This window comes from Euprymna scolopes, chromosome 27 (genome assembly GCF_053919585.1).
Source record: "Euprymna scolopes isolate OS-2025 chromosome 27, ASM5391958v1, whole genome shotgun sequence".
Taxonomy (NCBI): domain Eukaryota; kingdom Metazoa; phylum Mollusca; class Cephalopoda; order Sepiida; family Sepiolidae; genus Euprymna; species Euprymna scolopes.
In genome coordinates, this window is record NC_136508.1 from 59,255,250 (window position 1) to 59,271,386 (window position 16,137).

Genomic DNA, 16,137 nt, shown 5'->3' on the forward strand with positions numbered 1-16,137 from the left:
AAAGTAAAGCGGTCTATATTATATATATAATAAAGTAAAGCAGTATATACATGATAAAGTCAAGCGGTATATATTACATATATATAATAAAATAAAGCAGTATATATATATAATGAAGTAAAGCGGTATATATATATATTTATATATATATATATATATATATATATATATATATAAAGTAAAGCGGTTAAGCGTACCTTTGTGATCAATGTATTTGTTCTTTCAATATAAATATTTGAATCTGATTTCTCCGATATTTTAGCAGAAAGAATATATGTCGATTTAATTTCTCTGAAAGATTAATTTATTCAATTTAGGTGAATGGAAATTAAACTAGGCTAGTGGGGGTTGCGTGTATGCTTTGCATGTAGGGAAATGATAGAAGAATGATGCAGTGTTTGTCTAATGTGTGTTTTTTTTTTTTCAAAACAGGTGTGGATGTGATGAGGTTAGACGAATGCAATTCTCTATCTGTATAAATACCAAGTCCGTCCAAGGATGGAGTACTGCTGCCACATCTGAGCAAGAACTGCTAAAAACAGCTTATCTGCCTTGACAGAGTACAAAATAGACTTCGTAGCTTAGGTGGGGATGCCCTTTTCTCTTTTCTACAGCCTCTCTCCCACAGAAGAGACGTTGCGAGCCTGTCTTTGTTTTATCGTTATTTCCATGGCAAGTGCTCGTCTGAGCTCCAATCTTTCGTCCCCCCTCGCCAATGTTTCACGAGAAACACCCGTCTGGCTGAAACTACTGTCATTAATTTTCCCCACTCTTCATCTGTGCCTAAATCCAAACGTAGATCCCATGAGCAGAGCTTCTTTCTCAGAGGTGCACGACTGTGGAACTCGCTTCCATTTGCCTGTTTCTCACCTGACTACAACTTGGATGTCTTCAAGTCCAACATAAGCAAATTCCTGACAAACCGCCCTCTTTAGTAAGACACTCTATCAAATCTTCAATAATAATGATTACTACAATACTATCTCATTGATTACTGTACACGCAATAACCCTTATCCCTGAGTGGTCTCCGGGCCTTGATAAGTGTTGACTTCCATGTAAAAAAAAATGTCGCCGTGTTGAAAGAAGGAATTAAAGTTTTGGGGTTAGCAGACGTAGAACAGTTGAGGTAGCACGATCAACCAACGGAGAGAACATAATGGAAACACGTGATATAATGATTAAGAATGGTAAAAGAGAAGAATAAGTAAAAAGCTGTGCAGATATAGGTTAATTTGAAGCCAATTTCTTAAAACCGAATACAGGCTGGCATATAAACCGAACGTTAAACCGATGATGATGATGATGATGATGATGATGATGATGATGATGATGATGATGATGATTCCGGATTTTAAAATGGATGCATTTTGAGAGTGCTGGCAATGGTTCTGCTGTCAAAACTTGGATCAGTAGAGAGCACGAGTTGCACAGCGGCACATCTCCGATCTCACTCGTTGAACATGGTGTCACTTTCAGGCATGATAGAAGGCTCCTATCGCTCTTGCGATTTTTACACGAACTAGAAAATGGTCAGCAACAAAAAAAAAAGAAGGAAAACCGGTTTTCATCAAACGGAAATGGAATCATATCGTCTTTTCTTAGGCGACAATTTTATCGGCCCACCTTGTATATAGCAGCAGTGGGAGTAGCAGCAGAGCATTAGAAAGATTAAGAGAGACAGAAAGAGAGATAAAGAAATAGAGAGATCATCACCATATTGTTTTTTTCTATTGTGGGCCGAAATAGAATGCGAGTTCAATCCTCAGCTTGCGCATAAATGTTTTTTGCTCCGATTTCCTGTCTATGAGTGGCATATTTCTTGGCTTACTTTTTCGCTAATAAGCATGAGATGCAGAATTAACGAATACAGACAACTTCAGTTGCTAACGTTAAACGTCTTCAACGCAAAAGTCCCAACATATTATCTACTGTATAAAAATAATTGACGTGGTATAATGAATAAAGTATCAGATAAAATTAAGTTTGGAGTGACACACTTCCGTAGGTTTAATGTTCAATCCTCAGTGAGGGTGATACTTAGAACACAATTAGGAATTACTTAAAATATGATGAGTGACGGGACAAGAGCATGCTATTCTCACGGATAAAATAAAGTGTTCCACTCAAAATTCCGTGCAGATTTGCGGAGTTTGACAGAAAGATTCCAAATTCATCAGGATATATCTGAAGAAGGTCGGGTTGCATCGGCTGAAATGTTGTGAAACTAACACTTAAAATGAGAACAGCAGTCCAAAGAAATAAAGTAATATAAATTATCAGTCCTCATCTCTAAATTTCGGAAATATAACAGTAGAAACCTTATATATAAAAAACAATGGTGAGAAAAAAAGTACTCTTGCATAATTTTCTTTTCTTTTTTTGTAACCGTACTTTTTTCTTGTTTTTTATTTTATTTTCAAGACTTGTTGTTCAGTCAAGCTCTTTTGGTATCACTGTCCATTTGTACATCTCCAGTAGAAACCATCCTTTACACACGATCTTTTTTTAAAGTAAACATTTGTGTTTACAATTGTTGCACCTCACTTTTGGAGACATCAATTTCTTCTCCTGATAATATGAGATTGGCTGCATCAATCTTTTCATTTCTTTTTCTAACATGTATAGATTTATTTTCTTACCTGTCATTTTTCTGTTTGGCGAGTTTGAAAATATATTTGTCAGCTTTTTATTTTGTTGTTGTTGTTGTTGTTGTTGGTTTAGTCGCTTTCTTCCAACTCGAACGTCGTCTGCTTCCATTTAGATAGCGCTTTTTTCATTGGCTAATCAAACTCTCAAAAATTCAATTTGAAAAAATAATAATAAATAAATAATAAATAAGTAACTAATCAGAAAATAAAAAGCAACCCCGCCCCCTTAATATTACATTAAAAATTACTTAAAACATAACAGAAAAAAATAAAATAAAAAGTCGAGTTAGTGTTTCAATATTTGAACAACGCTATGCTGACACCGATGATTGCCGGTCTCGTCCGATCCATGCTTGGCGGGAATTCACGAGAATTCGGATCAAATTATGCAAGATACCGAAAAAAACTGTGGGACATATAAGAGATCATAGAAAAATGTCAGAAAATTATGAGGAAAAGTTGTCACAATGCTTCGTACACTACTTCTCAGGAATATCATCATGTCAGGAGATTAAAATGATTGAAACTCTTTTGTGCATCAATAAAAATGTGATCAAATAGGATGGTGCAAAAACAATGTCCTTTTTTTACCTGAAGTTGAACGTCAAAATGAACGACATTATTTTTGCATCAACCGAATATTAAATAATGATATTCTTAATGATGTCATTAATGTGACCTAGTTAATAATGATATAATTAATGATCATGTCATATATGCTCCCAATTTAATAAGGATATCATAAAGGTTAACCTATTTAATAATGATAATCATACATGCGACATATTTATTAATGATATCATTAACAATCATGTCATTAATGTGACCCGTTTAATGACATCATTCTGTTCTTTTGAATGTTGACAAAAACAGAATAGCATTCCAAAGTTACCCAAGCAGATGACATTATCATTAACATAAGCGACCTTATTAACTTCCAAATGGGTGTGATTCAGTGATGACGACAATCTCTCTATCACGCCACGTTAGCAGCACGAAGTCTATATTCTAGTAATCTAAGGTACCAGACGAAATCCTTCAAATGCCATTGCACTCTTTCGAGTGTCGAAGGTAGCCAGCATACAGCAGATTTATGGCATAATAATGAATGAGTGCGTCAGGGTACTTAACAACTTTGTCTGTAGACTCCAAGAATGACATGAGTGTCAAGGTTCACATATTGATGCCTATGCGTATCTATTCAAACTCGAAATCTTTTTTGTAAAACTGGAGAATTATTCTGTAGAAATTGGGAATGCATGGATTTGAACTGAATCCTTTATTTAGTCCACATGGGTAGTATGCTTTGTTCCGTCAAGCATGGATGGATAGACGCCCTAAGTAATTTGCATTTGTATTTTGAAAGTCACTCGCACCGAAAAGTGAAACTTCAACCCCCACAAGAGTGTTACGTACAACTGAAATTTACCAAGTAGATAATCCATTACACTATGGGTCTTTGTAAACAATTCTAGTATGAATTTTAGGAGACAAACTTTTTTTTTTGTTTTAGATGTACGAGCTTACGAATTATCTCCGCATATCACTATTTCTTTTTACATATTATTACAACCAAAATGTTCTGAAGATAACAATCCCGATGAGATGGAACACGAATGCGCTATTTTGGTGGATTAAATGCAAGGTTCAGTTTGGAATTCTGTGCAGGTTCCTAAGTTCAATAAAGATTTGTAAACTCAACAAGATACACCTAAAAAAGATCGGAGGTTACATCGATTGAAACGTTGTCAAAGTGACATTTAAAATAAAAATAGTAATCCAAATAATACGAATAATCCAAATAATTCAAATAATACGAATAATCCAAATAATCCAAATAATATGAATAATCCAAATGATCCAAAAAATCCAAAATAATATAGATAATCCAAATAATCCAAATAATATGAATAATCCAAATAAACCAAATAATACAAATAATCAAAATAATCCAAAATAATACGAATAATCCAAATAATCAAAATAATTCAAATAACCCAAAATAATACAAATAATACAAATAATCCAAATAATATGAATAATCCAAATAATCAAAAAAATCCAAAAAATATGAATAAACCAAAACTTACGAATAATCCAAATAATACAAATAATCAAACATAATATGAATAATCCAAATAATCCAGATAATATGAATAATCCAAATAATCCGAGTAATATGAATAATACGAATAATATGAATAATACGAATAATCCAAATAATCCAAATAATATGAATGATCCAAATAATCCGAATAATACGAATGATCCAAATAATCCGAATAATATGAATAATCCAAATAATCCAAATAATCCAAATAATCCAAATAATACGGATAATCCAAATGATACGAATAATCCAAATAATCCAAATAATACGAATAATCCAAATAATCCAAACAATCCAAATAATACGAATAATCCAAATAATCCAAATAATCCAAATAATACGAATAATCCAAATAATCCAAATAATCCAAATAATACGAAAGTCTAAAAAATCCAAATAATCCAAAATAATATGAATAATCCAAATAATCACAATAATCAAAATAATATGAATAATCAAAATTATACAAATAATACGAATAATCCAAATAATCCAAATAATACGAATAATATGAATAATCCAAATAATCCAAAAAATCCACATAATACGAAAAATGCAAATAACCCAAATAATATGACTAATCCAAATAATCCAAATAATCCAAATAATCCGAATAATCCAAATAATCCAAATAATATGAAAGTCCAAAAACTCCAAATAATCAAAAATAATACGAATTATTCAAATAATACAAATAATCAAAATAATATGAATACCCAAAATTATCCAAATGATACGAATGATCAAAATAATCCAAATATACAAATAATCTGAATAATCCAAATAATCAAAATATTCGAAAAATCAAAATAATCCAAATAATCCAAATAATACGAATAATCCAAATAATCCAAATAATACAAATAATCACAATAATCCAAATAATCTAAAAAATCCAAATAATCCAAATAATATGAATAATCCAAATAATACGAATAATCCAAATAATCCAAATGATACGAATAATCCAAATAATATAAATGATAGGAATAATCCAAATAATCTAAATAATCCAAATAATGAAAATAATACGAATAATCCAAATAATACGAATAATCCAAATAATCCAAATGACACGAATAATCCAAATAATACAAATGATACGAATAATCCAAATAATATAAATAATCCAAATAATCCAAATAATATGCATAATCCAAATAATCCAAGTAATATGAATAATCCAAATAATCCTAATAATACGAATAATCCAAATAATCCAAATAATATGAATAATCCAAATAATCCTAATAATCCAAATAATACGAATAATCCAAATAATCCAAATAATCCAAATAATACGAAAGTCTAAAAAATCCAAATAATCCAAAATAATATGAATAATCCAAATAATCAAAATAATCAAAATAATATGAATAATCAAAATTATCCAAATAATACGAATAATCCAAATAATCCAAATAATACGAATAATATGAATAATCACAATAATCCAAAAAATGCAAATAATACGAAAAATGCAAATAACCCAAATAATATGACTAATCCAGATAATCCAAATAATGCAAATGATCCGAATAATCCAAATAATCCAAATAATACGAAAGTCCAAAAACTCCAAATAATCAAAAATAATACGAATTCTCCAAATTCTCCAAATAATAAAAATAATATGAATACTCATAATTACCCAAATGATACGAATGATCAAAATAATCCAAATAATCCAAATAATCTGAATAATCCAAATAATCAAAATATTCCGAAAAATCAAAATAATCCAAATAATCCAAATAATCTGAATAATCCAAATAATCAAAATATTCCGAAAAATCAAAATAATCCAAATAATCCAAATAATACGAATAATCCAAATAATCCATAGAATCTAAATAATCCAAATAATCCAAATAATATGAATAATCCAAATAATACGACTAATCCAAATAATCCAAATGATACGAATAATCCAAATAATATAAATGATACAAATAATCCAAATAATCTAAATAATCCAAATAATGAAAATAATACGAATAATCCAAATAATACGAATAATCCAAATAATCCAAATGATACGAATAATCCAAATAATACAAATGATACGAATAATCCAAATAATCCAAATAATATGCATAATCCAAATAATCCAAGTAATATGAATAATCCAAATAATCCAAATAATACGAATAATCCAAATAATCCAAATAATCCAGATAATACAAATAATCCAAATAATCCAAATTATAGGAATAATCCAAATAATCCTAAATAATACGAAAGTCCAAATAATCCAAATAATCCTAAATAATACGAATAATCCAAATAATCCAAATAATATTAATAATCCAAATAATCAAAATAATCCCAATAATCCAAATAATCCAAATAATACAAATAATACAAACGTCCAAAAAATCCAAATAATCCAAAATAATACGAATAATCCAAATAATCAAAATAATCAAAATAATATGAATAATCCAAATCATCCAAATAATACGAATAATCCAAATAATCCAAATAATCCAAATAATCTGAATAATCCAAATGATCCAAATAATCCAAATAATCCAAATGATCCAAATAATCCAAATAATCCCAAATAATATGAATAATCCAAATAATCCAAATAATCTAAATAATACGAATAATCCAAATAATCCAAATAATACGAATAATCAAAATAATCCAATTGATATGAATAATCCAAATAATCCACATAATACAAATAATCCAAATAATCCAAATAATATGAATAATCCAAATAATATGAATACTCCAAATGATACGAATAATCCAAATAATCCAAATAATACAAATAATCCAAATAATACAAATAATATGAATAATCCAAGTAATCCAAATTTTACGAATAATCCAAATAATCCAAATAATACGAAAGTCCAAATAATCCAAATAATACTTAATAATACGAATAATCCAAATAATCCAAATAATGCAAATAATCCAAATAATCCAAATAATCCAAATAATACGAATAAACCAAATAATATGAATAATCCTAATAATCCAAATTATATGAATAATCTAAATAATCCACATAATACAAATAATACAAATAATATGAATAATCCAAATAATATGAATACTCAAAATGATACGAATAATCCAAATAATCCATATAATCCAAATAATCCAAATAATCCAAATAATACGAAAGTCCAAATAATCCAAATAATACTAAATAATACGAATAATCCAAATAATCCAAATAATGCAAATAATCCAAATAATCCAAATAATCCAAATAATACGAATAATCCAAATAATATGAATAATCCAAATAATCCAAATTATATGAATAATCCAAATAATCCACATAATACAAATAATCCAAATAATCCAAATAATACGAATAATCCAAATAATATGAATAATCCAAATGATACGAAGAATCCAAATAATCCAAATAATCCAAATAATTCAAATAATACGAATAATCCAAATAATCCAAATAATACGAATAATCCAAATAATCAAAATATTACAAATAATCCAAATAATCCAAATAATACGAATAATATTAATAATCCAAATAATCCAAAATAATACGAATAATCCAAATAATCCAAATAATACAAAATAATATGAATAATCCAAATAATCCAAATAATATGAATAATCCAAATAATCCAAATAATACAAATAATACAAATAATACGAATAATCCAAATAATCCAAATAATATGTATAATACGTATAATCCAAATAATCCAAATAATATGAATAATCCAAATAATCCAAATAATACGAATAATCCAAATGATCCAAATAATCTCTCACTCTTCTTTTTGCTATTGCTGTTACCATTTTGCCTTTGTGTCTACCTTCTCGATTGACACCTCCACACGGCCTCTCGAGCCAATGCAACAGCAACAAGATGGATCATGTCAACTTATCAGATAAAGTTGCATACAAACATAGTCACCACCGTCACCAGGTGTAAACAAACCCTGTTTCTTTCTTTTTTTTACTTTAGGGGTCCCATCTTTTTAAGGATCAGAGGACACACGATAATAAAGATTAATAAGTGTTAGGAAGTTAGTGAAACAATAGGATCATTAATGCTGCGACTTGTGTAAGCTTAATTATTTAAAGAGGGCGGCTCATAAAGAACTTATTTGCATTTGATTTCAAAACGTAAATGTTCTAGTCAGCTAGGAAGCAGCTCCACCATATTGTGTTCCACAGTCGGACTGTTCCAAGACAGAAACTCTGCTAATAGATTATTTTATTTAGTTTTAGATGCAGGCAGAGAGTGAAGGAAATTGTTGACGGTTGTTATAGTTAGATGAATATTTCTTGTGAACGTTTTACGCGAGAGGAGCATTGGTTAAAGTTCAGTCGAGTACCTACCATGAAAATAAGGATAGAGCGGAGATAGTCTCTTGAGAAAGCGGAACCTAAAATGTCTTGCCGATTCAATTTTGAAGCTCGTTTTTTACTGTCAAAGCAGGAACAAGTACTCTTAGGAGCTCCTCTCTAGATGTGGCAAGGATGTATTTGACTCTCATACAGGAAGTGGATGGCGTCAGGAGTGAGATCTTTTCTGACGTGGTAGACTCATCCTATGATTTTTCCAGTGATTTTGGCAACAGCTTGGCTGTACTTCAGCTAATCAACATGGTCGACTATGTCAAAGTTTGAATGCACGACCACATAGCCTGCAGTAAAATGCATTAACTGATATGCTATGAATTCCTGCCTGAAATTGCATTCTAGTTTATCGCTTATCAACTTATGTTGTAAACAGTTTATATATATATATATATAAATATATATATATATATATATATATATATATATATATATATATATAAGAACATGTAGTCATTAAAACATGTTAAAAACACTTTGAAAAAGAGTTAAAAACATGTTTTATTTTAAAAAGGAAGCATAAAATAAGTGGATAGTCCTTAATCCGCGGAGTTTCGAAGAAATACTTTCCTTCTCGTCAGAGGGAAACTCTGCGGATTAAAGACTATCCACTTATTTTGTGCTTCCTTTTTAAAATTAAATATGTTTTTAAACTCTTTTCCAAAGTGTCTGTTAACAGGTTTTATAAACTACTTGTTCTTATAAGCTCTATCTCCTTTTTGCTTTATCCAGCTTTTACATCTGATTGAGATTTCTTTATAAAAATTAAGTCTACAATATTTATAGTATACTTTAGTTTTGCCATCTTGGATTGTTTCTGTAAACTTAACTGTTATACTTATTTCATTGTATATATATATATATATATATATATATATATATATATATATATATATATATATATATATATATATATAAATTTATTGGTATAAGTTATCTCCCTTGGAATGTTTTGGAGAGTTTTCTCCTTTTACATATATAATAACACCCTACATTCAGGGATATATATATATATATATATATATATATATACATATATATATACATATATATATATATATATATGTATATATATATATATATATATATATATATATATATATATATATATATATATATATCCCTGAATGTAGGGTGTTATTATATATGTAAAAGGAGAAAACTCTCCAAAACATTCCAAGGGAGATAACTTATACCAATAAATTTATAGCTAAAAATAAAAGCAAAAATGTTACAATATATACAAAACAGTTATCTACTGACACGTGTTCACCATACGACAGCTCATCAGAATACCTGACTGTGCTAGGGCTCAAATCTCCAACAGTAGGTAGTATGATCGAGTGCAGATTCCATTACATCACTATGCCTTTGTTGAAATTATATTCTATTTAATCGCTTTTAAAATTATATAGACTTTTTTGTTGATTATTTAATGATAATTAAAGTTTACATGCAAAAGTTAAGTATCATGAGCCAGTTGTGTTCTCAACAGAAACTTTCATTTCAAAAGTACCTCTGTCGTATAAACGAACCTACTGTTGATTTTATATGCTGGGCCCGCCTGCTTGTGGTGATGAAATTTCTCAAATGCACTTGTGATTTTAGGCTGCATATAGGTGTTAACTTTGGTCAGAAATGGATTACTTCTTCTTTAACAGATTTTTTCGATTATCGATTCTCAATACTTATCTGGGGTATTCCGATAAACAAACCTATCTTAGAACACTGCGAGGCACATAAAGTACAGTTGTGTCAAATTTCAAAATAATTAACTCAGCCTTTTTGGGAATCTATAGGAAACGAATATAGGGAACACACGCACACAGATACAAACATACAGACACATACACAAACACATTGTGTTTTATATATAATTAGAGAAATGTACGAGAAAGTAAGTACAGTAATAGATTTCCATCACTTGTGTCTCTTTTTTTAAATTTTACATGGCAGTCACTACTAATCAAGGCTCAAAGACCACTCAAGGATAAGGTAATGTAGTGATCGTTAATGGTGTAGAATTGGATAAAATTGGATTATTTAAGTGGACGGCTCAATAAGAAATTGTTTACGCTGGACTTGAAAGCTACCATATTGTAGTCAGCTGTGAAGCAAGCCAGTGGAACAGTGTTTCCTTGTAACAGAGTGTGGATGAATGTATGCAAATGCATACGAAATGCAAAATCGTGTAACTGTAAGGAAAAAGATTATAAAAAGGAGATACTGTCAAAGGAAGATCACGTTAGAGATGTGGATGACGTTCAAGATCACGTGAGGCAGGTAGGTGACATCACAACCGAAATGGGAAGTAACACGTGGCGAGCGAATGAGAAAATAATTATTATTGTTATAAGAACAAGTGAGTTGAGTTGTTGCTGGTCTTCTGTTCCTTGCAAATTTGACTGAATACAACGGGTTTGTTCCCTGTGTACTATGGTACATCTCCACCAAAACAAAAAATTCAAATCCATTACACGATTTTAATTCTAGAACATATCTAATATTACAAGATCAAGGATAAGGGATCTAGGAAGATCTTTTGTAAAAATGGGATCGACAGATCTGCGAAGATGCGATGCAAAATAGTATTTGTTAAAATCTTTTATCGGACATAAAAACTAAACTAAACTACAATTTCCTGGCCTTTAAGCTAGAATGAAAACATAGTCCCTGTTCTCTCCGAAGATGGTGCAATGATATTGTGGGGTCTCCATTTGCACCGGACATCCATAGAGGGGAAATATATTATAAGCTTCTACAGCAGTTTTGGAGATATACCCACTCCATAACTTGATATATTCCGACACTACGTTAACCAGAGTACATAGATGAATACTTCAATAAGTATGTTTTAGTTTGAACAAAGGTTCTCTGATAATAATAATATCATGAGGTCTGCGTTCGCACCTAGCATCCAGAGAATGGGAATATTGTTAAGCATTACAGTAATGTACAAATGATGAAGTCGGCCTTCAGTTTATTCCGATTATTTTGTTGTGTATGTCTCACCATAAACTGGCGCCACACCAGTTAAGTGAGAAGGATCAAGGAGGATGGAAAGACCAAGGAGAAAAAAGCACTACACAGACTTCCATTGGATGGTGCAAGGAGGACTGGGAATTTAGCAAGGCTTATTTCCACCCAAATTTCAGTGATAACTAGAGCTATTACAAGAGAATAGTATTTTCGTTATTTTGACTCGAGTATATATCAGTTAATATCTTATATATGTTTTTAGATAGAGTGATGTGGTTCTCGATTGATTAACTGTGTCTAACTCTGTCGGATATATACTCGAGAGTCAAAACAATCATAAGAATATTCTCTTGTCAAAACCCTGGTGATAACTTATGGTTGCTACCCACAAGAAATGAATGGTGAACGGCTATTGCGATAATGTAAAGTAATTTGCAAAAGTTATTTAAAGAGGACTAGTTGCTATCAATGTATCATGGACCCATCTGTGAACAGGTAATCACGTAGTTACAAAAAAATTACTTACGTGAAAACGTTCATGGAACCCAGCTGATCAAATAAAATTAAAAATTAAACATTTAGAAGAATTTCATTTAGAACCATACAGCCTACGGTAATGTAAAATAATAGATATTTTTGGAGTGCTTATTGATCAAGAAAACGAAAAAAAGCATAAAACTAATTTCAAGAGGTCCGCTTACAGGCATTTGAAATGTTGGATAATGGTGAATAGTATAAGAACAGATGGATTCGGGGCATTCCTGAAATAGTTTCAAAGAAATCTCCGAGAAATTGCTAACAGAGCCAACAGCAGAACAAATTAAACAACTCTATTACAAGAGCTAGTCAGGTTATTAAGAAACGTTCTTGGAATTGTGAGGATACACGAAGAAACATTTCTCTTATAAAGATATAAACATTATACAATAATAATAATAATAATAATAATAATAATAATAACTAGCGGGACCTCTGGAAATTCCACAGGGGGCTCATTCATATGTAAAGTTTTTATGTTGGCATTCTGTAGATGTTCAGTGTAATTGCAGACGCTCTGATATTATTGTACCTACTTACTATGCCTCCCCACTGGACAGAGTTAGACACCAGGGTCGTTTTTTAACGTGGAGAAAAGGTACAAAAATAAAAATTGTCTCAGTCGTGAAGGATTTCTCCTCCACCGAAAGAGAACAAGAAATAGAAGTGCAGCATCTGAAGACAGATACTACACTTTGATCTTGTCGTAGCTATTTGTTAAAACTGCAAAAGTATTTATCTAAGCTAGCACAAACTCCCGGCAAAGCCCGGTCGTAAAGTACGCTTAAATATGATAGTTTAATTCTTGCAGATTTCGTATATACTATTATAGAGTTAATGTTCTATCGATTTTTTATATATTATAAAGTTGCAATTTAATAATAATAATAATAATAATAATAATAATAATAATAATAATAATAATAATAATAATATATATATATATATATATATATATATATATATATATATATATATAAATAAAAGTTACAATAAGTTTACTAAGGTAATCAAAGTGGTAAACTTAAAATATATTATAAATATTAAAGAGTTAATATTTACAAGTAAAATAAAGTCAGCCAGATATAAAAAGCTCAATAAAACCGAAAAGGAAATAGAGCTTATAATATAAACAAATGATTAATAAAATATGTTAAAAGACATCTTGAAAAAGAGTTAAAAACATATTTAATTTTAAAAAAGGAGGTGCATTTGCTTGAATCCAAACCAAAATAAAAATTTATGAAAAAAATATATGTATATATATATATATATATATATATATATATATATATATATATATATATATATATATATATTTCATAAATTTTTATTTTGGTTTGGATTCAAGCAAATGCACCTAAGTCATAAGGATATATATATATATATATATATATATATATATATATATATATATATATATATATATATATATATTATTATTATTATTATTATTATTAAATTGCAACTTTATAATACATAAAAATCGATAGAACATTTATCTAGCCGCACTGATGAGTTGTGATACAACGAAACAGTACTGTATGTGGATGACAATTAAAGCCACCCCCCTCTTTGGATTAGTACTTTGGAAATATATTTTCACCCGACGCGTATTTAAAGCGATTAAGCGACGCTTACTATTAATTTGTTTGTAAACAAGCTGATGGTTCGAGCACTTTGCGACGAGAGGGGGTGGATTTAATACACACTCTAGGAGAAATATTTACGGCACTGATTCGTAGCCGAATAGTGACAGCTGCCGACTCTCAATGCGACAGTTGTAGGTTCAATCTACGTCTGGGGAAAGGTGTTTGTCTAGCCGCACTGATGAGTTGTGATACAACGGGACACTACTGTATGTGAATGACAATTAAAGCCCCCCCCTCTTTGGGTTGAGCACTTTGTAAATATTTGTAAATATATTTTCACCCGACGCGTATTTAAAGCGATTAAGCGAAGCCCACTAGTAATTTGTTTGTAAACAAGCTGATGGTTCGAGCACTTTGCGACGGGAGGGTTGGATTTAATACACACTCTAGGAGAAATATTTACGGCACTGATTCGTTGCCGAATGGTGAGAGCTGCCGACTGTCAATGCGACGGTTGTACGTTCAATCCACGGCTGGGGAAAGGTGTTTGTCTAGCCGCACTGATGAGTTGTGATATAACGAAACAATACTCTATGTGGATGACAATATATATATATATATATATATATATATACTAGCGGGGGTACCCGGCGTTGCCCGAGAGTTTGTTTCCGGGACGGGGGGGGAGTTTTAAAAAATGTTATGGTAGGTAAGTAGGAAGGATCAAACCCGGAGTCATGAGTAAAAGTAGGAAAATAAAGTGTGAAAAAAAACAAAAAAAAAAACATCTGCAACGTTAACAGTTCGGCCACCAAGAAAAGTCCATTCCAGTTGTTTAGGAAAGAAAAAACAAAAAAAAAACGACTACGTTAGATCGGCGCGAACGTGAAAATATAATGTGAATTGTCCAGCACGCTAACCACTACGCCACAGAGCACTGCAGCTTAGTTTAGTGATTTTAAATAACTTCACATGAAAGAACTACGAAGCCAAACCGGTGTTCTCTTCTCAACTGTTCCTTGTGAACGATCCCCAAACGGTGTTAAGTGGTGGCAGGGGGAGGAGGAATTTATTAGAGAGAAAATATTTTACCACTTCCATTGAGCTTAACCGATTTTGGCCGTGACTTCTTAGCAGAAAAAGTATAGAAATCTAAGATTATCGAGGAATTTGAGAAATAATAAGCCTATAACACACCTCAGATATTGTTCTGCCGTTTGTGCATATTATGTTTGCATGAAATATCTTGATTTTTAATCCTATTAATGTCAAAATCAGACGAGAAAAAATGAGTTCATTTTATTTATATAGAGATATACTAGCGGGGGTACCCGGCGTTGCCCGAGAGTTTGTTTCCGGGACGGGGGGGGGGAGTTTTAAAAAATGTTATGGTAGGTAAGTAGGAAGGATCAAACCCGGAGTCATGAGTAAAAGTAGGAAAATAAAGTGTGAAAAAAACAACAAAAAAAACATCTGCAACGTTAACAGTTCGGCCACCAAGAAAAGTCCATTCCAGTTGTTTAGGAAAGAAAAAACAAAAAAAAACGACTACGTTAGGTCGGCGCGAACGTGAAAATATAATGTGAATTGTCCAGCACGCTAACCACTACGCCACAGAGCACTGCAGCTTAGTTTAGTGATTTTAAATAACTTCACATGAAAGAACTACGAAGCCAAACCGGTGTTCTCTTCTCAACTGTTCCTTGTGAACGATCCCCAAACGGTGTTAAGTGGTGGCAGGGGGAGGAGGAATTTATTAGAGAGAAAATATTTTACCACTTCCATTGAGCTTAACCGATTTTGGCCGTGACTTCTTAGCAGAAAAAGTATAGAAATCTAAGATTATCGAGGAATTTGAGAAATAATAAGCCTATAACACACCTCAGATATTGTTCTGCCGTTTGTGC